The sequence below is a fragment of the Oncorhynchus clarkii genome, chromosome 6, assembly GCF_045791955.1.
Source record: "Oncorhynchus clarkii lewisi isolate Uvic-CL-2024 chromosome 6, UVic_Ocla_1.0, whole genome shotgun sequence".
Lineage (NCBI taxonomy): Eukaryota > Metazoa > Chordata > Actinopteri > Salmoniformes > Salmonidae > Oncorhynchus > Oncorhynchus clarkii.
In genome coordinates this window covers 47,117,737-47,145,161 of record NC_092152.1, presented here as the reverse complement: position 1 = coordinate 47,145,161, position 27,425 = coordinate 47,117,737, and the positions used below count along the sequence as shown (strand labels likewise).

Here is a 27,425-nt window from a genome sequence, read left to right as displayed (position 1 = left end):
CATTACAAATGTAGACAGAGGACAGAAAAAAAGCTGACACCTGATATAATTTCGGATGCCATTAAGGCGTACATTATAAAAATATACTACATTATAAAATCCATGTACACTAACAACAAAATGGCAGTGCAGAATGCCTCGTGAAAAAGGGTAGACATTTATGTCCCTAAAACATGACCAAATAATAGCACATTTACGCTGATCTGCTCACTCGTGGGCAACAACATTCAAACTGGATAATAACTAATTTTATAGATAACCACTACCAATGCAGTAAAAAAACATGGCAGAGAATAAACACAGAAAGAATGAAGAACCGAACTCTAAAAGAAAACTAAGACTTTTTGACTGACACGGATTACCTATTCTCTCCACCCTGTACAGTAAGCGTGGAAACCAAACTGCTAAAATCTATAAATTATAAATGAGGCGTGCTTGAGTTAGACCTTAAAGATAAGATGAAGGCAAGCCTTGCAATGAGTGATGAGAAAGCTGCGACACAGGAAAAATCAACTGTAAAAGCTGAAGAGTACAGTCAATGTAACAGACGTTAATGAACATAAAAGAGAGAACCAGTTGTTAAGAGAATACCTACTTGAGATACAAACTGGAACAATGCGAAAACAAATCTGGTGCATTCCGGAATTAAATAGGACGAAGATTCAGAGAGTGTGGTGAAAGAATTCATGGTTAAAGCACTACATATTCCAGGCGACACTGTCGACCAAATTAAACTCGAATGCGTACATCGTGTGCGATACGAGTGCCCAATCATTGCCAAATTTGCATACTTTAAAGATAAAATAATAGATAAAAGCCTGGGAAAAAGACTCACCATTAAACTCGAACACGCACATCGTTTCGGACAGCGATACGAGCACCCAATCATTGCCAAATTTGCATCCTTTAAAGATGAAATAATGGTTAAAAGCCTGGGCAAAAGACTCGCCTGGCTTAAAATAGGCATGAACGATCAGTTCCCAAAGGAAATCGCAGAGCGACGCAAAGTACTGTATCCATTATTCAAATACAATAGACTGAAGGGAGACGTGTAGCTCTCGTTATTGACAAGCTATACATTGATAACCAACTGTTTTGAAACACCAAAACCACTCCATTGCTATTCTAAATAAAATGGAACATTCAATACTATTAATGGCAGGGATTGTAATAAAAAAAACATAATAATAATAAATAATAAAGAAACTATAAATACACTATATTATTCAAGTTAGGGAATGTTGTAAAATAATTTGTATTATATGTTTTATGTATAGTACTTATAAATAGATAAACGATAGGACAATTCATGAAATAATAAATCCCCAAATACAAGGAACTGCAACACAAAATATCCCAAAGCCCAAAATTAGGCAGGAATCAACAAGGTAGAAATAAAAACAAAACAAACAGAGGACATAAAAGACACAGCATGTGGGTATGTACTTTGGGCTTCGGGTACTTTTGTGTTCCAGTTCCTTGTATATGTGAGGGAGTAAGGGGTGTAGTAAGATGGTACCTGTGTGTTTTGTATGACTGGAAAAGTGTGATGAGTTGAGTGAGTAGGTAAGGAAAATGGTTGCAAATGCCAGAGCCCATGTGTGTCTGCGAGCAGGAGTTGTGACAGACTGAGAGTCTTCATATTTGTGCAGATAAGGGACATACATTTTCAAATTAAAATACAAATATATAGTTTGTTTAATTTTGTCCTATCATGATGGAACAGTGCCAACCCCATATCCTAGATACCGATCTGAGCGACCTACCTATTAAGGAGAAGTCCTTATCCATTTTATAGGTCTACTGCAAGTAGCCTACGCAGCCATGACAGAAAGGTGAACGTGGTCAGGACTCACAAAGCAGCACCGCCCCCTCAAGAGTCTGAGCCTGCCTGGCAAGGTTGGTCCAAAAGCCAAAGCCCCCGGATGGTTGAGCATAATGTACAAGGGTTTTCTCAAAGCTGCTAATGAGAACCTCGATGACCTCGTACCTAGCCAGTGGGAATTCCAGTGGAGTACTCCACCCAGGCCGTGGCAGTGCTGGTAACACTGGCTGCAGTAACCCATGGGGAGGGAGTGACACTCTGACAATCAGAGAGGGGGCCCTATTATTGTGGCCCTGGCGGCAAAGAATAATCAAACGGTCTGACTGCACAGAGGTGCTTGGGAAGATGGGTCTCAACGGGGGACCAGCGTGTGTGGGTGAAGAGGGTTATCCGAGCTCCATCAGCTAGTACTAGACATTGGTTAATCAAATCTTCACATTCCTGCTCAATTTGGTAATTTGGCATGCCTTCTTAAACAGCCCAACTATAGAGCATTCACACAACAAGTATTTTCTTGAGTTGGGCTCGGGGACGGAACAACTGTTGAACATTTAAGCTTGTGCTTGTGCTTGTGCTTGTGTGTGTGTCAGGGGAGGGGTGAGTGAGTGTATGCATCCCACATATGTTGACAAAAATGTAGAATTCCTACTACCGGCCGTTGTTATGGGTAACAATCCTTCGTAGAAGTGCATATATTATTACGCATATTATCTGTCAATTCTAGGAGTAAATTAAGATATGCAAGAGTTTTTATGTATATACAGTGTCTTTGTTACTTTACAGCCTTATTATGAAATGTACATATTTTTTTTAAATCCTCAATCAATCTACACACAATAACCCATAATGACAAAGCAAAAACAGCTTTTTAGATATTTTTGCTAGTTTACTCAAACTTAAACTGAAAAATCACATTTACATACAGTACCAGTCAAAAGTTTGGACATACCAACTCATTCAAGGGTTTTACTTTATTTTTACTATCTTCTACAATAATTGTGAAGACATCAAAACTATGAAATAACACACATGGAATCATGTAGTAACCAAAAAAGTGTTAAACAAATCAAAATATATTTTACATTTGAGATTCTATAAATTAGCCACCCTTTGCCTTGATGACAGCTGTTCAAAATGTTGTATCAAGACTGCCCCAATGTGTCTTATTGGTTTATTAATACATTTTCAAGTTCATAATTGTGCACTCTTCTCAAACAATAGCATGGTATTTTTTTCACTGTAATAGCTACTGCAAACTGGACAGTGCATTTAGATTAATAAAAATTTAAGCTTTCTGCCCATATCAGATATGTCTATGTCCTGGGAAATGTTCTTGTTACTTACAACCTCATGCTTGTCACATTAGCCAACATTAGATTAATCGCGCCGTGGGCGGGAGACCGATTCTGTAGAGTTTAAAGTAATGATGGACTGTCGTTTCTCTTTGCTTATTTGAGCTGTTCTTGCCATAGTATGGACTTGGTCACAACACAACTGATTGGCTCAAATGCATTAAGAAGGAAAGAAATTCCACAAAGTAACTTTTAACAAGGCACATCTGTTAATGGAAATGCATTCCAGGTGACTATCTCATGCTGGTTGAGAGAATGCCAAGCGTGTGCAAAGCTGTCATCAAAGCTGTGGTTACTTTGAAGAATCTCAATGATAAAATAAAATGTATATTTGTTTAACACTGTTTTGGTTACTACATGATTCCATATGTGTCATTTCATTGTGTTGATGTCTTCCCTATTATTCTACAATGAGGAAAATAGTAAAAAATTAAGAAAAAACCTGGAATGAGTAGGTGTGTCCAAACATTTGACTGGTACTGTATGTAGATAGTGGACATGCAGAAAAATCTGGAGATTTTAGTCAATTCTGAATGAGTCTCAATAAGAAAGTGAGGAATCCGATTCTGAAAGTGACAGTGTGGAGCTGCCCCTTGCCCACCGACGAAGTCCCAGGACCCTCTGAAGATGCTGGTGGGGGCAGTGGATAAGGCGGACATGATTAACAGCTTTATGGTACAGTTGAAGTCGGAAGTTTACCAACAATTAGGTTGGAGTCATTAAAACTCATTTTTCAACCACTCCACAAATTTCTTGTTAACAAACTATAATTTTGGCAAGTTGGTTAGGACATCTACTTTGTGCATGACACATGTCATTTTTCTATTTCTATTTCTATTCTAATTGTTTACAGACAGATTATTTCACTTATAATTCACTGTACCACAATTCCAGTGGGTCAGAAGTTTACATACACTAAGTTGACTGTGGAGAAGAAACAGCTTGGAAAATTCCATAAAATTATGTCATGGCTTTAGAAGCTTCTGATAGGCTAACTGACATCATTTGAGTCAATTGGAGGTGTACCTGTGGATGTATTTCAAGGCCTACCTTCAAACTCAGTGCCTCTTTGCTTGACATCATGGGAAAATCAAAAGAAATAAGCCAAGACCTCAGATTTTTTTTTTGTTGACCTCCACAAGTCTGGTTCATCCTTGGGAGTACTTTCCAAACCCTGAAGGTACCAAGTTCATCTGTACAAACAATAGTACGCATGTATAAACACCATGGGACCACGCAGCCGTCACGTTCTGTCTCCTAGACCAAACGTACTTTGGTGCGAACGTACTTTGGTGTGAAAAATGCTAATCACTCCCAGAAAAACAACAAACGTATCCATATCCACAGTAAACATGAGTCCTATATCGACATAACCTGAAAGGCCGCTCAGCAAGGAAGAAGCCACTGCTCCAAAATCTCCATAAAAAAGACAGACTACGGTTTGCAATTGCACATGGGGATGATGAAACAAAAATAGAACTGTTTGGTCATAATGACCATCATTATGTTTGGAGGAAAAAGGGGGAGGCTTGCAAGCTGAAGAACACCATCCCAACCGTGAAGCACGGGGGTGGCAGCATCATGTTGTGGGGGTGCTTTGCTGCAAGAGGGACTGGTGCACTTCACAAAATAGATGGCATCATGAGGGAAGAAAATTATGTGGATATATTGAAGCAACATCTCAAGACATCAGTCAGGAAGATAAAGCTTGATCGCAAATGGGTCTTTCAAATGGACATGACCCCAAGCATACTACCAAAGTTGTGGCAAAATGGCTTAATGGCAACAAAGTGAAGGTTTTGGAGTGGCTGTGCTTGTGGACAGAATTGAAAAGGCGTGTGCAAGCAAGGAGGCCTACAAACCTGACTCAGTTACACCAGCTCTGTCAGGAGGAATGGGCCAAAATTCACCCAAGTTATTGTGGGAAGCTTGTGGAATGCTACCCAAAACGTTTGACCCAAGTGAAACAATTTAAAGGCAATTCTACCAAATACTTATTGAGTGTATGTAAACTTCTGACCCACTGGTAATGTGAACAAGCTGAAATAAATAATTCTCTCTACTATTATTCTGACATTTCACATTCTTAAAATAAAGTGGTGATCCTAACTGGATTAAATGTCAGGAATTGTGAAAAACTGAGTTTAAATGTATTTGGGTAAGGTGTATGTAAACTTCTTACTTCAACTGTATGTGCTCGGAAAACCACCAAGTGGTATAAGAAAATATTTGTCCATCTGATCAATGCTGCTACCCTCAATGGCCACATAGTTCACCACCAGCTAACAAGTGAGACGATTACTGAACTAGTTTTTTTGCAATTGGACATACAGTTCACATCAAATACAGCTCCAATTTGCAATTATATTGACAATATATCACCCACCTCCGCACTGCCTCATCCTCCCCAATCCCTCATCCTCCCCAATACCTCTCCAAACAGTATGTTGCTAGCATACAAAACATGGCTTCAATCTTCGGCAAGAAAGGTGTCCAGTTCCAATTCTGATATGGTTAAGTTACATATTGTTTGTGTATGTGGTATCTGAAAGTACAGAATTGAAAGGAACTATTAGTAATTCAAATACAATCAGTATACAGCAATAAAACAATAGTATAAGGAAGTAACATAAAATGTATACAAATAATACGTTGTATTGACAATATGACACTTATGAATGATAACTGAAGAGCTCCACAAGGGGGCAGAAGTATGCTAAACAGGCCAAATGATTACACAGGCTAATGCAATGATCACGATAAGGCCAGGGCAGCTTCAAAAGATATAACACAAGCTAACACCATTAGCATTGTTTTACAGAACTAATAGAAGAATGTAGCTACATAAGAACAATTGTGTATAACAACACAAAGGTTATTAAATTAGTACCTACGTGTCCGTGGTTGTAAAGGCATCCACACAAAATACATTAGGCTCCATAAATACGGTGTGCTACAGTAGTAATTACATTACACGATATACAGAAACTGTATTATGATAAGGTAATAAAGCACTTACTTTGATAGGAACGCACACATGTACAAAGTAATTGTTAGTAATCTGTTCTGTTCTGACTGGAGATGGGCAAATGTCTCCATACTTGACCTTGGGAAACACTCGGGGAGTGCTTGGGCTCTCATCTAATATTTTCCTGCTCATCTAGCTAATCGACGCCATACTGGCTGGCTAGTAAGCTAGTAGTTTGACCCAGTGTAACAGAGTTCCCCATAGCATGCCTCAAACGTAAATTGTCCACCACAGTGATATGGGCTACTTCGATGTGAATTAATGAGCCAGAAACGTACATCATTTCAAACTGTTCTATGAAAAAATAAATAATAATAAATAAAGGTGGAACATAGCCTATAGATAATTAGCATGGTTTGATAAGGTAAGATAACAATGTATACAGTAAGTCTAATGTCTGAACATCTAATTTTTGTTGTACATTTACATGTTTTGCACTCCATCTGAATGTACAGAGCTAGCTAGCTAGCCAGCTAACTTTTGGCTAGCTACTTATTTAGTTAACGTTAGCTAATATCAGCTAACCAGCAGGGATGAATAAAAGGTATTTATAGCTAGTAGGAGTTTAGGGTTGTTGCTAGCTAGTTAACTAGTGTTTGTCTGGGAGTTCCATTTGTTGATGAAGCTAGCTAGCTAGATGGCTGGCTAGTAAGCTAGTAGTTACCAACCCCAGCTAGCTAGCTAGTAATGAATAACCCCAGCCAGCTAGCTAGATAGCTAACTAGTTAACTAGCTATCTAGCTAACTAGTTAACTGGCTAGCTAACACCTTGGCTAACATTCATCAGGCAACTGTGTCGTAGACAACTAGGAGTAGGCAAACTCATAGGCAATCCACTACTACCTGTCTTTTGACCCATTGTAACAGAGTTCCCCAAGGTGGATTTCATGGCTACATAGCTAGCTATTGAAATTATGTATTGCACCCCTTGACAGTATTGCACCCCTTGACTTTTCTCCTCAGACTGTTTTATGTTGCTGGAGACAATGTGAGGAGTGAGAGAATCCTTCAAGTCAACTAACACTACTGCTATGTTATGTGCTCATTACCCACCGAATAAAACAAATTGAATAAGCTACATCATCACGTGCTTTCTTTCCTGTTGCCTTCAGAGGGAAAAACTAGGCAGTTACAACGTTTTTACCATTTTAAATGTTACCTTTAATTTAACTGGGCAAGTCAGTTAAGAAAATAGTATTATTTACAATGACGGCCTACCGGGGAACAGTGGGTTAACTGCCTTGTTCAGGGGCAGAACGACAGATTCTTACCTTGTCAGCCTGGCCCAACGCTCTAACCACTAGGCTACCTGCCGCCAGCAGAAATCTAATTAGCATAATAATACAACAATCCCCACAAAAATATGCTAGTTTAGCTACTGTAGCAGATACCGTATCTGTTTAGTTTTTTGCATTGGATGTGTCTCAATCCACCGCATAAACTTATGTCGCCCTTCCGCATCTGCAGTGAAAGGTGACAGAGCTAGAGCAGAGTTTGTCAGACCATGAGACATCCCGAAAATTGGTCTTCTCACAAAATCGTCTGTAGAGACCGAACGATTTTGCCTACAAACTATTATGAACAACCCCTCTATGGAAAGATGAGATGCTCACAAACACGGTCGTTTTTCTCTACGACGCTAGACGCGTCTTGGGACTCGTCGGTACAGCCGATCTGCCAACTACTGTCTTGTAGCGTCCGAACAGTTTGGGCTACACACTAATATGACCCCTCCGTGTACAGGTGAGACTCTCACAAACATCTAAATTCTTATTAACCAATGCCAGTCACGTGATTGGGTCCTTCTCACAGGCCTCACAATGCCAAGTACAAGTGAAGACAGACACATTGTAGATGCAACGCCGACGTTGTAGATGCTACTAGCTTATGTCAATCTACTACCCCCCAAAGTAGAAACGTTGACCTATTCTATTACCTTATTGAATTCCGAGGCGCTCTTCAAAGATGTGGGGCTCCTGAGTGGCGCAGTGCATCTCAGTGCTCGAGGCATCACTACAGGTGAGACTCTAAAGGTCTCACCTGTAGTGATGTAACCAGTGCCTGCAACCTGGCTCAGGTTATCAGTCAACCTAACAGGGTAGTTACAAACAGCACAGGAATGAAATCATCGGAGCTGACAAGGTACACATTTTTATTTTATTTTTTCACCTTTATTTAACCAGGTAGGCAAGTTGAGAACAAGTTCTCATTTACAATTGCGACCTGGCCAAGATAAAGCAAAGCAGTTCGACACATACAACGACACAGAGTTACACATGGAGTAAAACAAACATACAGTCAATAATACAGTATAAACAAGTCTATATACGATGTGAGCAAATGAGGTGAGATAAGGGAGGTAAAGGCAAAAAGGCCATGGTGGCAAAGTAGATACAATATAGCAAGTAAAACACCGGAATGGTAGATTTGCAATGGGAGAATGTGCAAAGTAGAAATAAAAATAATGGGGGTGCAAAGGAGCAAAATAAATAAATAAATTAAATACAGTAGGGAAAGAGGTAGTTGTTTGGGCTAAATTATAGGTGGGCTATGTACAGGTGCAGTAATCTGTGAGCTGCTCTGACAGTTGGTGCTTAAAGCTAGTGAGGGAGATAAGTGTTTCCAGTTTCAGAGATTTTTGAAGTTCGTTCCAGTCATTGGCAGCAGAGAACTGGAAGGAGAGGCGGCCAAAGAAAGAATTGGTTTTGGGGGTGACTAGAGAGATATACCTGCTGGAGCGTGTGCTACAGGTGGGAGATGCAATGGTGACCAGCGAGCTGAGATAAGGGGGGACTTTACCTAGCAGGGTCTTGTAGATGACATGGAGCCAGTGGGTTTGGCGACGAGTATGAAGCGAGGGCCAGCCAACGAGAGCGTACAGGTCGCAATGGTGGGTAGTATATGGGGCTTTGGTGACAAAACGGATTGCACTGTGATAGACTGCATCCAATTTGTTGAGAAGGGTATTGGAGGCTATTTTGTAAATGACATCGCTAAAGTCGAGGATTGGTAGGATGGTCAGTTTTACAAGGGTATGTTTGGCAGCATGAGTGAAGGATGCTTTGTTGCGAAATAGGAAGCCAATTCTAGATTTAACTTTGGATTGGAGATGTTTGATATGGGTCTGGAAGGAGAGTTTACAGTCTAACCAGACACCTAAGTATTTGGAGTTGTCCACGTATTCTAAGTCGGAGCCGTCCAGAGTAGTAATGTTGGACAGGCGGGTAGGTATAGGTAGCGATCGGTTGAAGAGCATGCATTTAGTTTTACTTGTATTTAAGAGCAATTGGAGGCCACGGAAGGAGAGTTGTATGGCATTGAAGCTTGCCTAGAGGGTTGTTAACACAGTGTCCAAAGAAGGGCCAGAAGTATACAGAATGGTGTCGTCTGCGTAGAGGTGGATCAGAGACTCACCAGCAGCAAGAGCGACCTCATTGATGTATACAGAGAAGAGAGTTGGTCCAAGAGTTGAACCCTGTGGCACCCCCATAGAGACTGCCAGAGGTCCGGACAGCAGACCCTCCGATTTGACACACTGAACTCTATCAGAGAAGTAGTTGGTGAACCATGCGAGGCAATCATTTGAGAAACCAAGGCTGTCGAGTCTGCCGATGAGGATGTGGTGATTGACAGAGTCGAAAGCCTTGGCCAGATCAATGAATACGGCTGCACAGTAATGTTTCTTATCGATGGCGGTTAAGATATCATTTAGGACCTTGAGCGTGGCTGAGGTGCACCCATGACCAGCTCTGAAACCAGATTGCATAGCAGAGAAGGTATGGTGAGATTCGAAATGGTCGGTAATCTGTTTGTTGACTTGGCTTTCGAAGACCTTAGAAAGGCATGGTAGGATAGATATAGGTCTGTAGCAGTTTGGGTCAAGAGTGTCACCCCCTTTGAAGAGGGGGATGACCGCAGCTGCTTTCCAATCTTTGGGAATCTCAGACGACAGGGACACAAATCTGTCGTTCTGCCCCTGAACAGGCAGTTAACCCACTGTTCCTAGGCCGTCATTGAAAATAAGAATTTGTTCTTAACTGACTTGCCTAGTAAAATAAAGGTAAAATAAAAAAAATTAAAAAATCAACACATTTTTACTAACGCTGCAGATATTTGCTTTAAAGCAGTATCCAAATCCATAGGATGTAGTGATCACAATATATTAGCCATATCTAGGAAAAACAAAGTTCCAAAGGCTGGGCCTAATATAGTGTTCAAGAGGTCATACAATAAGATTTGTAGTGATTCATATGTTGATGATGTAAAGAATATTTGCTGGTCTGTGGTGTGTAATGAGAAGCAACCAGACGCTGCACTTGACACATTTATGAAACTACTTATTCCAGTTACTAATAAGAACTGTAAAAGCGGCAGTGAAATGGCTATAAAAAAAGGTTAAATCCCCTTGGATGGATGAGGAATTGAAAAATGGTATGGTTGAGAGGGATGTGGCAAAGGGTATGGCAATTAAGTCTGGCAGCCCAACTGATTGCAACCCTAACCCTAACCCTAACCCCGCAAATTAAGAAACCATGTGACTTAACTAAATACAAATTAAAATAAACTACACTATGAAACAAAGATAAATTGTATAAAGAATGATAGTAAAAAGCTTTGGGGCACCTTAAATGACATTTTTGGGGAAAAAAGCCGACTCGGTTCCTTCATTCATTGAATCAGATGGCTAATTCATCACAAAGCCCACTGATATTGCAAACTACCTTAATGACTTTTTCATTGGCAAGATAAGCAAACTTAGGGTTAACATGCCAACAACAAACGCTGACACTACACATCAAAGTATATCGGACCAAATTATGAAAGACAAGAATTGTACTTTTGAATTTCGCAAAGTCGGTGTGGAAGAGGGGAAAAAAATTATCTATCAACAATGACAAGCCACCGGGGTCTGACAATCTAGATGGAAAATGAGGATAATAGCAGAAGATATTGCCACTCCTATTTGCCACATCTTCAATTTAAGCCTACTAGAGAGTGAGTGCCCTCAGGCCTGGAGGGAAGCTAAAGTCATTCCGCTCCCCAAGAATAGTAAAGCCCCCTTTACTGGCTCAAATAGCCGACCAATCAGCCTGTTACCAACGCTTAGTAAACTTCTGGAAAAAAATGTGTGACCAGATACAATGCTATTTTACAGTAAACAAATTGACAACAGAATTTCAGTATGCTTATAGGGAAGGACACTCAACAAGCACTTACACAAATGACTGATGATTGGCTAAGATAAATTGATGATAAATGATTGTGGGGGCTGTCTTGTTAGACTTCAGTGCAGCTCTTGACATTATTGATCATAGTCTGCTGCTGGAGGAAAAAACATATGTGTTATGGCTTTAATGCTATAATGTGGATAAAGTTACTTGTCTAACAGAACACAGAGGGTGATCTTTACTGGAAGCCTTTCAAATATAATCCAGTTAGAATGAGGAATTCCCCAGCGTAGCTGTTTAGGCTAGAGGTCGACCGATTAAGCGGAATGGCCAAATAATTAGGGCCGATTTCAAGTTTTCGTAACAATCGGAAATTGGTATTTTTGGACACCTCCAGTTTAGGCCCCTTGCTTTTTCAATTTCTACAAACGACACGTCACTGACTTTGAGTAAAGCCAGAGTTTCTATGTATGCGGATGACTCAACACTATACACGCCAGGTACTACATTGACTGAAATGACTGCAACACTCAACAAAGAGCTGCACTTAGTTTCAGAGTGGGTGGCAAGGAATAAGTTTGCCTTAAATATTTCTAAAACTAAACGCACTGTATATTTTTAATTTTTTAAATGTTTATTTCACCTTTATTTAACCAGGTAGGCTAGTTGAGAACAAGTTCTCATTTGCAATGACCTGGCCAAGATAAAGCAAAGCAGTGTGACGCAGACAACAAAACAGAGTTACACATGGAGTAAACAATAAACAAGCCATTAACACAATAAACAAATCAATGACACAGTAGAAAAAATAAAGTCCATATACAGTGTGTGCAAAAGGCATGAGGAGGTAGGCAATAAATAGGCCATAGGAGCGAATACTTACAATTTAGCAGATTAACACTGGAGATATACATGAGCAGATGATGATGTGCAAGTAGAGATACTGGTGTGCAAAAGACCAGAAAAGTAAATTAAATAAAAACAGAATGGGGAGTATAAGGTAGATAGATTGGGTGGGCTATTTACAGATGGACTATGTACAGCTGCAGCGATCGGTAAGCAGACAGTTGATGTTTAAAGTTGTTGAGGGAAATAAAAGTCTCCAACTTTTTTTTTTCAATTTTTGCAAATCGTTCCAGTCACTTGCAGCAGAGAACTGGAAGGAAAGGCGGCCAAATGAGGTGTTGGCTTTGGGGATGATCAGTGAGATATACCTGCTGGAACGTGTGCTACGGGTGGGTGTTGTTATCGTGACCAGTGAACTGAGATAAGGCGGAGCTTTACCTTGCATAGACTTATAGATGACCTGGAGCCATTCGTCTGGCGACGAATATGTAGCGAGTGCCAGCCGACTAGAGCATACAGGTCGCAGTGGTGGGTGGTATAAGGTGATTTGGTAACAAAACGGATGGCACTGTGATAGACCGCATCCAGTTTGCTGAGTAGAGTGTTGGAAGCTATTTTGTAGATGACATCGCCGTAGTCCAGGATCGGTAGGATAGTCAGTTTTACTAGGGTAAGTTTGGTGGCGAGAGTGAAGGAGGCTTTGTTGTGAAATAGAAAGCCGATTCTAAATTTGATTTTTGATTGGAGATGTTTAATATGAGTCTGGGAGGAGAGTTTATAGTCTAGCCAGACACCAAGGTATTTATAGTGGTCCACATATTCTAAGTCGGAACCGTCCAGGGTGGTGATGTTAGTCGGGCGGGCTGGTGCGGGCAGCGAACGGTTGAAAAGCATGCATTTGTTTTTACTAGCGTTTAAGAGCAGTTGGAGGCCACGGAAGGAGTGTTGTATGGTATTGAAGCTCATTTGGAGGTTAGTTAGCACAGTGTCCAAGGAAGGGCCAGAAGTATACAGAATGGTGTCTGCGTAGAGGTGGATCAGGGAATCGCCCGCAGCAAGAGCGACATCATTGATATATACAGAGAAAAGAGTCGGCCCGAGAATTGAACCCTGTGGCACCCCCATGGAGACTGCCAGATATCCGGACACCGACTCCGATTTGACACACTGAACTCTGTCTGCAAAGTAGTTGGTGAACCAGGCGAGGCAGTCATTAGAAAGACCAAGGCTATTGAGTCTGTCAATAAGAATACAGTGATTGACAGAGTCGAAAGCATTGGCCAGGTCGATGAAGACGGCTGCACAGTACTGTCTTTTATCGATGGCGGTTATGATATCGTTTAGTACCTTGAGTGTGGCTGAGGTGCACCCGTGACCGGCTCGGAAGCCGGATTGCACAGCGGAGAAGGTACGGTGGGGATTTGAAATGGTCAGTGATCTGTTTATTAACTTGGCTTTCAAAGACTTTAGATAGGCAGGGCAGGATGGATTTAGGTCTGTAACAGTTTGGGTCTAGGGTGTCACCCCCTTTGAAGAGGGGGATGACTGCGGCAGCTTTCCAATCTTTAGGGATCTCGGACGATACGAAAGAGAGGTTGAACAGGCTGGTAATAGGGGTTGCAACAATGGCGGCAAATAGTTTTAGAAAGAGATGGTCCAGATTGTCTAGCCCAGCTGATTTGTAAGGGTCCAGGTTTTGCAGCTCTTTCAGAACATCTGCTGTCTGGATTTGGGTGAAGGAGAAGCTGGGGAGGCTTGGGCGAGTAGCTGCGGGGGGGAGTGAGGGGGGCGGAGCTGTTGGCCGGGGTTGGAGTAGCCAGGAGGAAGGCATGGCCAGCCATTGAGAAATGCTTATTGAAATGTTCGATTATCATGGATTATCAGTGGTGACCGTGTTACCTAGCCTCAGTGCAGTGGGCAGCTGGGAGGAGGTGCTCTTGATCTCCATGGACTTTACAGTGTCCCAAAACTTTTTGGAGTTAGAGCTACAGGATGCGAATTTCTGCTTGAAAAGGCTAGCTTTTGCTGACTGTGTGTATTGGTTCCTGTCTTCCCTGAACAGTTGGATATCGTGGGGACAATTCGATGCTATTGCAGTCCGCCACAGGATGTTTTTGTGCTGTTCAAGGGCAGTCAGGTCTGGAGTGAACCAACTGCTATATCTGTTCTTAGTTCTGCATTTTTTGAACGGGGCATGCTTATCTAAGATGGTGAGGAAATTACTTTTAAAGAATGACCAGGCATCCTCGACTGACGGGATGAGGTCAATATGCTTCCAGGATACCCGGGCAAGGTCGATTATAAAGGCCTGCTCGCAGAAGTGTTTTAGGGAGTGTTTGACAGTGATGAGGGGTGGTCGTTTGACCACGGACCCATAGCGGATACAGGCAATGAGGCAGTGATCGCTGAGATCCTGATTGAAAACAGCGGCGGTGTATTTGGAGGGCAAGTTGGTCAGGATAATGTCAATGAGGGTGTCCATGTTAACGGATTTAGGGTTGTACCTGGTGGGTTCCTTGATGATTTGTGTGAGATTGAGGGCATCTAGCTTAGATTGTAGTTAAGCATATCCCAGTTTAGGTCACCTAACAGAACGAACTCTGAAGCTAGATGTGGGGCGATCAATTCACAAATGGTGTCCAGGGCACAGCTGGGAGCGGAGGGGGCTCACGGGTAACTGTTGCTAGCTTCGGGGCAGGGGCGTCAGCCACTATAGCCACTCGGTAGCAGCGGTGATCCGGTGCCAAGGTCCAGATCTTACGGCAAAGGATCCGGTGGAGTAGCGTGTTCTAGCCGTGTTTTGGTGGAGTCCGGGTGAACAACTGAGTTCACCGGGAGGTGGGCCTTAGGGATAGCTTCGGTACTGGGTAACTTGGTGGGTGCTAGCTAGCTGTGAAGATCAGGAGAATGGTCCAGGGATTATGGCAGGAATCCGGCGTTGTAGTGGAGAGACAGTCTGTTACTGGTAAGCTGGCGAATATTATCCAAGCTAAAAAAAAGGGTTGGTACCTGTGCAGAAGGTAAAGGCCGCTAGCAGTGGCTAAATAGTTTGTAGCTAATTGGCTGGTTAGCTTCTGATGGCTAGGAGGTTCTTGCTATAAGGTTTAACATTTTTAAATAATAGCGGTTCCGTATCACATTGGGTGAAGCAGGTTACCGGAAGATATAATTGGAGAAGAGATTGAAAATAAAATTGAAATATATACAAAAAAATACAAAAAAGAACTCAAGTACACGAGAGGACGAACAATACACATCTGCACTGCTACGCCATCTTGGAAAAAAACAAGATGTGGAACAAAACACTCACTAAACACTAAACCTCAACTAAATCTCGTTATAAATAATGTGGAAATTGAGCAAGGTGAGATGACTAAACTGCTTGGAGTAACACTAGATTGTAAACTGTCATGGTCAAAACATATTGATGCAGTAGTAGCTAAGATGGGGAAAAGTCTGTCTATAATAAAGTGATGTCCTGTCTTCTTAACAACACTATCAACAAGGCAGGTCCTACTGGCCCTTGTTTTGTCGCACCTTTACTACTGTTCAGTTGTGTTGTCAGGTGCCACAAAAAAAGGACTTAGGCAAATTGCAATTGACTCAGAACAAGGCAGCACGGCTGGCCCTTGGATGTACACAGAGGGCTAATATTAATAATATGCATGTCAATCTCTCCTGGCTGAAAGTGGAGGAGAGATTGACTTCATCACTACTTTTATTTATGAGAGGTATTGACATGTTGAATGCACCGAGGTATCTGTCTAAACTGCTGGAACACAGCTCGGACACCCATGCATACCCCACAAGACATGCCACAAGAGGTCTCTTCACAGTCCCCAAGTTCAGAACAGGGGGTCAATAATAAATACAAACACTACAGACCCTGGTTTGATTCCAGGCTGTATCACAACCGGCCATGATAAGGAGTCCCATAGGGCGGTGCACAATTGGCCCAGCGTCGCCAGGGTAGGCTGTCATTGTAAATAATAGTTTGTTCTTAACTGACTTGCCTAGTTAAATAAAATGTTCAATAAAACATTTTTAAATGTAAGAAATGTCCACAATTACAATTACTTTTTCTCAGCCAACAAAACAAGTAGCCTGACAAACAGCAAAATCACTAGCTTATGTCAATCTACTACCCCCCAAAGTAGAAAAGTTTAGCTATACGCAAAGCAATGCACACACGACAATAGGCTATACGTGTGAATGTTCCAAAATGCAATTAGAGGGAAAACGCCGTTCTCAAAAGTGTACCACACATGCAAGTGGTTTAATGTGACAGAGATGAAAATATCTATTAGAAATATAGAAAGAGGGGAGATCTAAAGATGCAACAACTAGCATGGGTTGCTAATATGACTATTGTGCCTTTGGCTACTGGACAATGATATAAAGCTTGTTTGAAACCCAATAGAACATGAGAGAAATTATGGTTTCAATGACATAAGGAAGTGTTTATAAAACTTTTCCTTCAACATATGGGCTTTGGTCGGATTTTGGCAATACTTTGAAACAAGGTAGACATGCCTCATAAAATGACAAAACAAATCCATGTTTTAAACAATTCAATTTATGGTTAAATAGTTAAAAATGCTGACTGCCTCCACTCAGATTTCAAGGTGGGTGATGTTGCGGTGCCTCGAGTAAGTCGACAGAATTAAGCCTCGGTGTGGACATGAGAGGCTGTAGCCAATACGCATAGTCTATCACCTACACTTTGACATGTAGGCAAATTATTTTTGCATATTTGCATACACTTATGTTTCTCTTAACAGAACACCTAGTGTTTTTCGGCTTTCTTATCAATTTAATTGCCTATTTTGGTTTAATGGCCTTGGTGCAAAGGCAGATTGGGCACCTCTTGAAGGCCAAATGGCTTACCCCTAAAATCCCGAAATTCCAGGCCTGGTAACTACAAAGAAGCCTATGCAGAATCGTGATTATTTGCATCAATCCAGTGGCCATTTGTTTTGAAAACTCCATCACAAATGCACTACAGAAACACTGAATTAAAGGGTAACTACACAAAAAAAATCTACATTTCTCAGATTTTTCCAAGACCTCAAAAATGGTTAAGCACTAAATATAAGTATTGATATTATTTGGCAGAGGTCTGTACTTCAACATGATTGTGTTTTCCCACATCCCAAAAATACTACAGTTTACTATAGAATTATTTAACTGTAGTACACTGTCGAATACTATACACACACTGTAGTATCCCTCGATCATGTGTAGTACTTACTATATAATGTTGTAGTATACTGTAGACAGTATTATCCACAAAAAAACACTAGTAAATACTGCTGTAATGTCCACAAAAACACTACAGTCCGCAAAAACACTACAATTTTAAAACTATAGTACATACTACAATATTTAATTTGCCCATCTCCCTTGCCCATGTCCCAAGTTGTGCCAATCATAAGTGAGAAACATCCATGCCAAGAATAAACCATATATTGTGTTCCCTACAGGTTATTGAAATGAGCAGATGCTCTGAACTACTCTGAACTATCTGTTCAGACCCCAGTTCTATTTACCCACAGGTTATGGAAAATTTGCTCTTGTAGTACTTCTCCAGTATTTCCCCAGTAGATTTACTCAAACCTCCACTACTAAGTCAAAGAGAATAAAACCAAAACACCATTGTAAATACTAGAGTTATTTCTGCAAAAACACTACAGTAAATACTACCATATACTACAGCCCGCAAAAACACTACGGTAAATACTACAATGTACTACACTGCTGACTTTAGTCCGCAAAAACACTACTGTGAATACTACAGTAAAGTGTGCAAAACACTACTTTGAATACTACAGTAAAGTGTGCAAAAACACTACTGTGAATACTACAGTAAAGTGTGCAAAAACACTACTGTGAATACTACAGTAAAGTGTGCAAAAACACTACTGTGAATACTACAGTAAAGTGTGCAAAAACACTACTGTGAATACTACAGTAAAGTGTGCAAAAACACTTCTGTGAATACTACAGTAAAGTGTGCAAAAACACTACTGTGAATACTACAGTAAAGTGTGCAAAAACACTACTGTGAATACTACAGTAAAGTGTGCAAAAACACTGCAGTGAATACTATGGTATTTATTTAATGTGGGTTGATGTATTCCTAATACCTGGGTTGATGTATTCTTCAGACGTTTTCTGGTATATGTTGTCTAAGACCTCTTTTCCATTAGTTTCACCACAAATCAAAGCCTTGAAAATGTGTATATGCCTTAATAAAAAAAATTGACACACAATTTGACATGCTCCTATGAACTTTGCATGTTGGTGTTCATGGGTCCTTTTACATGGAAATGCCCATCTGCTTTCACACTGCTTTCTCTGGATCCCCTCCTTCTCTCACTCTCTCGGTCCCTATGATTGTCGCCTCGGAGTTGGCCAATGCGTCAGTTACCCTCTGCCCCTAATGACTGAGCTGGGATCAGTTAACCCTACCCTACCCTAACATTAGGTATAATTTCACTATTCGAATAGTATCATGATTCATGATTTTTGTTGGTTATCCGGATATTTGAAAAACAACCTGAGCACTGCTGCACGAGGGAAAGAGGCTGGAACTCAATTGCTGTGTGTGCAGCGAGCAGATGGAGGGAGAGAGAGAGACACCAAGCCAACTTGGCTACAGCCAAGACTAACTAACTTGTTGCAGCCACCATGCTATTTATCATGCCATATAACAGTGCCTGTCTTGACTGGAATAGCATAGAGAAGCTAGCAAGGCTAACACATACTGAGCTTTCTCCCCAGATAAAACAACAATCTACCTGTTGGTTGCTCGTTGTAGCCTACTTCCTTCTCATTTGCCAATTTTTAATTCCATAATTTTCCTCAATCTTGCATTGCATCAGTGAACTTTCGCTACACCTGTTACACTTGTTGAGGCTCTTTGCCGCTTTGATTGGCCAAATTAAACAACAAGCTACACATGTGAATGGGGAGCACCGTGAATGACATAAATCAGGAGCACCGGGCATGTCATAAAAACTACATTGAAAAGTTTAGTTGTTATATTAAATGAATAATGGCATGGTATATCCTTGTATGTAATCCTTGTATTTTAATTTAATTTAGAAAAAGCATTTTCAGTGTTAAAATCAGCCTATAATAGTATTTTCGCACAAAAATGAAAACTCACACAAATATTTGAATTCTAACTTCCATTCAGATATTCTAACATAAAACATTATAAGCTACTCAATAACACAGGGCCCTGGATCAGCAGATACAAGTGATGTGATAAAATTATGTCCAGTACTCAACTCACTGACAGGGTGAAGCAGAGAAAGAAATAGGGCTCTGCATTGATGCCAGCCAGGTCTCACTCACACGCAAACATGCACACACACCTCTGCAGGTTTTATGGGGGAATTCAAGAGGATATACTATGTAAAAGGAGCTGGGCTCATAGTGCAGAAACCAGCTCAGGAGAAAAAAAAGAGCCCTCCGCCACCCCCCTCTCATTTTTTTTCCCCTCCCTACTGCCTCTCCCCCTGGTCCCCCCCTTGCTGGATTCCAGGGAGCTGGTAATGGATTACGGCTGATCTATATGCAGCCAGGGTGGGACATGTGTAGACCCAGCTCCCCCTCTCTCTGGAGCTGCCCAGGGAAACATGGTTTATTCCTACCACTGGGGACTGAGGGGAGCGGTAGTAGGCCAGCACCAGAGCAGCTACCATCTGTGAACACAATGCATATACACTACCGTTCAAAAGTTTGGGGTCTCAACGTCAACAGTGAAGAGGCGACTCCGGGATGCTGGCCTTCTAGGCAGTTGCAAAGAAAAAGCCATTCCTCAGACTGGCCAATAAAAAATAAAATATTGTGTGTGCTGGCCTACAAGGCCAGCATTCCAGAGTTGCCTCTTCACTGTTGACGTTGAGACTGGTGTTTTTTGGGGTACTTTTTAATGAAGCTGCCAGTTGGGGACTTGTGGGGTGTCTGTTTCTCAAACTAGACACTTAATGTACTTGTCCTCTTGCTTAGTTGTGCACCAGGGCCTCCCTTCTATTCTGGTTAGAGCCAATTTGCTCTGTTCTGTGAAGGGAGTAGTACACAGTGTTGTACGAGATCTTCAGTTTCTTGGTAATTTCTCGCATGGAAATAGCCTTCATTTCTCAGAACAAGAATAGACTGACGAGTTTCAGAAGAAAGTCCTTTGTTTCTGGCCATTTTGAGCCTGAAATCGAGCCCAAAAATGCTGATGCTCCAGATACTCAACTAGTATAATGAAGGCCAGTTGTATTGCTTCTTTAATAATCAATACAACAGTTTTCAGCTGTGCTAACATAATTGCAAAAGGGTTTTCTAATGATCAATTAGCCTTTTAAAATGATAACCTTGGATTAGCTAATACAACGTGCCATTGGAACACAGGAGTGATGGTTGCTGATAATGGGCCTCTGTACGCCTATGTAGATATTCCATTAAAAATCAGCCAGTTCCAGTTACAATAGTAATTTACAACATTAACAATGTCTATCTACACTGTATTTCTGATTGATTTGGTGTTATTTTAATGGACAAAAAATCGTTTTCTTTCAGAAACTAGGACATTTCTAAGTGACCCCAAACTTTGAACAGTAATTTATATACAGTTGAAGTCGGAAGTTTACATACACTTAGGTTGGAGTCATTAAAACTCGTTTTTCAACCACTACACAAATTTCTTGTTAACAAACTATAGTTTTAGCAAGTCAGTTAGGATATCTACTTTGTGCATGACACAAGTCATTTGTCTAACAATTGTTTACAGACAGACTATTTCACTTATAATTCACTGTATCACAATTCGAGTGGTCAGAAGTTTACATACACTAAGTTGACTGTGCCTTTAAACAGCTTGGAAAAATCCAGAAAATGATTTCATGACTTTAGAAGCTTCTGATAGGTTAACTGACATCATTTGAGTCAATTGAAGTTGTACCTGTGGATGTATTTCAAGGCCTTCAAACTCAGTGCCTCTTTGCTTGACATCAAAAGAAAATCAAAAGAAATCAAGTCTAGTTCATCCTTGGGAGCAATTTCCAAACGCCTGAAGGTACCACGTTCATCTGTACAAACAATAGTACGCAAGTATAAACACCATGGGACCACGCAGCTGTGTGTCTCCTAGAGATGAACGTACTTTGGTGTGAAAAGTGCAAATCAATCCCAGAACAACAGGAAAGGACCTTGTGAAGACGCTGGAGGAAACAGGTACAAAAGTATCTATATCCACAGTAAAACGAGTCCTATATCGACATAACCTGAAAGGCCGCTCAGCAAGGAAGAAGCCACTGCTCCAAAACCTCCATAAAAAAGACAAGACTACGGTTTGCAACTGCACATGGGGACAAAGATCGTACTTTTTGGAGAAATGTCCTCTTGTATGATGAAACAAAAATAGAACAGTTTGGCCATAATGACCATTGTTATGTTTGGAGGAAAAAGGTGGAGGCTTGCAAGCCGAAGAATACCATGGTGGCAGCATCATGTTGTGGGGTGCGTTGCTGCAGGAGGGACTGGTGCACTTCACAAAATAGATGGCGACATGAGGGAGAAAAACTATGGGGATATATTGAAGCAACATCTCAAGACATCAGTCAGGAAGTTAAAGCTTGGTCACAAATGGGTCTTCCAAATGGACAATGACCCCAAGCATTCTACCAAAGTTGTGGCAAAATGGCTTAAGGACAACAAAGTCAAGGTATTGGAGTGGCCATCACAAAGCCCTGACCTCAATCCTATAGAAAATGTGTGGGTAGAACTGAAAAAGCGTGTGCGAGCAAGGAGGCCTGCAAACCTGACTAAGGTACACCAGCTCTGTCAGGAGGAATGGGCCAACATTCACCCAACTTATTGTGGGAAGCTTGTGGAAGGCTACCCAAAATGTTTTACCCAAGTTAAACAATTTAAAGGCAATGCTACCAAATACTAACCGAGTGTATGTAAACTTCTGACCTACTGGGAATGTGATGAATTAAATAAAAGCTTAAATAAAGTGGTGATCCTTACTGACCTAAGACAGGGAATTTTTAATTGGATTAAATGTCAGGAATTGTGAAAAACTGAGTTTAAATTTATTTGGCTAAGATGTATGTAAACTTCCGACTTCAACTGTAAACACCTAATAATTTATTGGGTTTCGACGTTTCGACATCATTGCGTCTTCTTCACGATAATGTCATGAATGCTTGAACCAAGTTATGTAGATAAGTGCAATTAGTGCAACCAATGGCAATAGTTAGGGGTGTGTCATAATTATTAGGTTGATTTGAATGAATTGAGTGAAACTGTTAAAAGACAATAGTTAACAGCATATTTAATATATTAGGCTATTGTTATCATTGGTATTAGCATAAGATTAGCATCAACATACACTATTGTTTAACCTCTTTGATCTCTAGGGGCGCTATTTCATTTTTGGATAAAAAACGTTCCCGTTTTAAGCGCGATATTTTGTCACGAAAAGATGCTCGACTATGCATATTCTTGACAGTTTTTGAAAGAAAACACTCTGAAGTTTCAGAATCTGCAAAGATATTGTCTGTAAGTGCCCCAGAACTCATTCTACAGGCGAAACCAAGATGGTGCATCAACCAGGAAATGAGCAGAATTTCTGAAGCTCTGTTTTCCATTGTCTCCTTATATGGCTGTGATTGCGCAAGGAATGAGCCTACACTTTCTGTCGTTCCCCCAAAGTGTTAGCAGCATTGTGACGTATTTGTAGGCATATCATTGGAAGATTGACCATAAGAGACTACATTTTCCAAGTGTCCGCCTGGTGTCCCTGCGTCGAAATTGGAGCGTAAAGCCAGGTGCAATTATTTTTCCATTTGAGAGCAAGGAGAAACCAGGCTTCCACGAAGGATATATCATTGAAGAGATATGTGGAAAAACACCTTGAGGATTGATTCTAAACCACGTTTGCCATGTTTCAGTCGATATTATGGAGTTAATTTGGAAAAAAGTTCGCGTTTTGAGGGCTGAATTTTCGTTTTTTTTTTTTTTTTTTTTTGGTAGCCAAATGTGATGTACAAAACGGAGCTATTTCTAATACACAAAGAATCTTTTTGGAAAAACGGAGCATCTGCTATCTAACTGAGAGTCTCCTCATTGAAAACATCAGAAGTTCTTCAAAGGTAAGTTATTTTATTTGAAGGCTTTACTTGTTTTTGTGATAGTTGCCTGCTAAATGCTAACGCTAATGCTAACGCTAATGCTAACGCTAAATGCTACGCTAGCTAGCTACTGTTACACAAATGATTGTTTTCCTATGGTTGAAAAGCATATTTTGAAAATCTGAGATGACAGTGTTGTTAACAAAAGGCTAAGCTTGAGAGCTAGCATATTTACTTCATTTCATTTGCGATTTTCATGAATAGTTAACGTTGCGTTATGGTAATGAGCTTAGGTCTATAAATAGAATCCCGGATCCGGGTTTGGTCGTCGCAACAGGTTAATTTAATTTTACATATATATTTAATTGTTTCCAATCTCATAAATGTTTTGTTACATGTAATCTTTTGGTTCAACCATAATGCATAATAAGCTTCATCAACAGGGGGAACATATTGGGTGTACGCTGATAATGTCACGACTTCCGCCGAAGTTGGCTCCTCTCCTTGTTCGGGCAGCGTTCGGCGGTCGACGTCACCGGTCTTCTAGCCATCGCCGCTCCATTTTTCATTATTCCATTTGTTTTGTCTTGTTCCCCGCACACCTGGTTTACATTCCCTAATCACACTGCATATATATTCCTCTGTTCCCCCGATGTCTTTGTGTGGAATTGTTTTTGTTTTGTGTTTATTGTATCGCGCAAGTCTGTTTTTTTCACCCTGTGCATTGCCTGTACCCTATTGGGGAAATTTTGGTGAAACTTATGGTTGTATTTCTTGACGGTATTTTGCGCTTGTCACTTTTGCCGGCTGGCTTGAGTTGTAGCTGTTTGCGCCCGTCTGTTATTGCTCTTGGCAAACAAAGTCACCTGATCACCTATCTCTACTCTCCTGCACTTGACTCGAATGACCAGCAGCGAAAACCCTGACAGATAAGCTGTAGAAAGAATATATTAATTTATAAGACTTGATCTAAAAAATATTTGTTCATAAGAAAGGCCTGAGCTCAAAGTCAATATTCAGACCAAAGTTTGTAAATAGCATATCCAGTAGGCCTCCCTCTGTAGGCCTCCCTCTAGGATCTCGATGTTACCTCCTCGCCTTGGTAGAGCAACATGATCAATGGGAGGAGATGGATGGTTAGCTTCAACAAAATGAGCTGCTACTTGATATTCAGTGTTCTTCTTTTTATTTGTTTTTTCTCCCCAATTTCATGGTATCCAATTGGTAGTTACAGTCTTGTCCCATCGCTGCAATTCGCCTACGAACTGGGGAGAGGCGAAGGTCGAGAGCTGTGCATCTTCAGAAACACAACACAACCCAGCTTCTTGACACAATACCCACTTAACCCGGAAGCCAGCCGCACCAATGTGTCAGAGGAAACACTGTACACCTGGCGATCGTGTCAGCGTGCATTGCACCCGGCCCGCCACAGGAGTTCCTAGACCACGATGGGAAAAGAAGATCCCTGCCGGCCAAACCCTCCCCTAACCCAGACGATGCTGGGCCAATTGTGCACCGCACCATGGCTCTCCCGGTCGAAACTGGCTGTGACAGAGCCTGGACTCAAACCAGTCTGTCTAGTGGAACAGCTAGCACTGTGCCTGCCACTCAGGAGGTGCTGGACAGTCAGTGTTCTTACACCTGCGTTTTTTTATTTATTTTTATTTTACCTTTATTTAACTAGGCAGGTCAGTTAAGAACAAATTATTATTTTCAATGACGGCCAAGGAACAGTGGGTTAACTGCCTGTTCAGGGGCAGAACGACAGATTTGTACCTTGTCAGCTCAGGGATTCAATCTTGCAACCTTTCGGTTACTAGTCCAATGCTCTAACCACTAGGCTACGCGTTGAGTCTACTACTATAGAGGGAGGCCTACTGGATATTCTATTTAAAAACATTGAAGTTGTCCTGATATTTCTTATACCTATCCATGCCTTACACAATCAATAAATTGGCAGCCTTTAAACATTAATAAACTACAATCTTTTCTGCAGATAATCCAGTCTTTTCTGCAGATAATCCAGTCTACCGCACACGGACAGACACACACACATGAGCAGATAAACTAGCCTAAATAAACTAGTAAATTGAATATATAAAACCATTAAATGAAATAGCTCAGGTCTTGAAAATATGGGCAACCTTTTTCCCCTTATTATCCACAATGTGCATTAATGAGGTGAATACAGAATACTGTCGGTTTTTCCTACCTGTACTCTCTTTCAATTCAGCCTATTTTCACATGAGCAAAGAATGACTCAATGTTTCAGAAACTCACTTTATATAGAGTAAGGGCCATCACCCTTCCCGATGCATCCTCCTCCTCTCCCACAAGTAGCCTATTGTACCCCGTGGCATGTGCAGTGTGGCTCGTTTTCAGAAAGGGAATATGTATGCCCTTTTTTCACAAAATTATATTGGAACATTTGGTTTGATGAAAAGGGACCCCCCCCTGACAGCCATTTAAGATACAAAACTGTAAATGTATGACATTTTCATTTATGTTGGTCAGGAACTAAACCCTTCAAATATTCACAGAACAAAAAGTATAAACACAACATGCAACAATTTCAAATATTTTACTGAGTTACAGTTCATATAACGAACGATATCTGTAAATTGAAATAAATAAATTAGCTCATAATCTGTAGATTTCACATGACTGGGAAAACAGATTCTGTTGGTCACATATACCTTAAAAAAGGTAGGGGTGTGGATCCGAAAACCAAGTCAGTATCTGGTGTGACCACCATTTGCCTCATGCAGCGCTACACATTTCCTTCGCATAGAGTTGATCAGAATGTTTATTGTGGCCTATGGAATGTTGTCTCACTCCTCTTCAATGGCTGTGCGAAGTTGCTGGATATTTGTGGGAACTGGAAAACTCTTGTACACGTCCGTCCTGAGCATCCCAAACTTGCTCAAAGGGTGACATGTCTGGTGAGTGTGCAGGCCATGGAAGAACTGGGACATTTTCAGGTTCCAGGAATTGTGTACAGATCCTTATGACATGGGCCCGTGCGTTATCATGCTGAAACATGATGTGACGGGGGCGAATTAATGACACGACAATGAGCCTCAGGATCTCGTCATGGTATCGCTGTGCATTCAAATTACCATCGATAAAATGCAATTGTGTTCGTTGTCCATAGCTTAAGCTTGCCCATACCATAACCCCACCGCCAACACGGGGCACTCTGTTCACAATGTTGACATCAGCAAACCGCTTGCCCACACAACGCCATACACGTGGGTCTGCGGTTGTGAGCACGGTTGTACGTACTGACAAATCCTCTAAAAAGACATTGGAGATGGCTTATAGTAGAGAAATTAACAATTATCTGGAAACATGTCTGGTGGACAATCATGCAGTCAGCATACCAATTGCACCCTCTCTCAAAACGTTAAGACATTGGTAGCATTGTGTTGTGTGTGACAAAACTGCATATTTTAGAGTGGCCTTTTATTGTCCCCCGCACAAGGTGCATCTGTGTAATGATCATGCTGTTTAATCAGCTTCTTCACCTGTCAGGTGGATGGATTATCTTGGCAAAGAAGAAATGCTCACTAACAGGGATGTAAACAAATTTGTGCACAACATTTGAGAGAAATAAGCTTTTTGTGCAAATGGAACATTTCTGGGATCTTTTATTTCAGCTCATGAAACATGGGACCAACACTTTACATGTTGCACTTATATTTTTGTTCAGTGTATATATGGAGGCTGTTTATTATAAAAATTAAGGGGTTAAATACATGTAAAATATATATATATATTCTAAATAAAATAGTAAAATTATCCTTGGTATGACCTTCTAAAAATAATTCCATATAGCTTAGTAGAACGCCCCTCCCCCTCCCCCGGCTTAGACAAGGCTTAGAGTCTTATGGGTTAAACACTATTATTGCACACAGAGTGAGTCCATGCAACTTGTTAAGCACATTTTTACTCCTGAACTTATTTAGGCATGCCATAAATACTTATTGACTCAAGGCATTTCAGCTTTTAATTTAAATCACTTGAAAAAATGTCCAAAAACGTAATTACACTTTGATATTATTGTGAGTG

At 40.9% G+C, this 27,425-nt stretch overlaps 1 protein-coding gene across 2 annotated transcripts in view; it reads right to left on the bottom strand.

Annotated features, from left to right (window-relative positions):
- The window catches only part of LOC139411225 (hypermethylated in cancer 2 protein-like), a 59,761-nt gene that overhangs the window by 9,029 nt on the left and 23,307 nt on the right, over nucleotides 1-27,425 (bottom strand). The gene's annotated exons all lie outside the window — the stretch shown is intronic.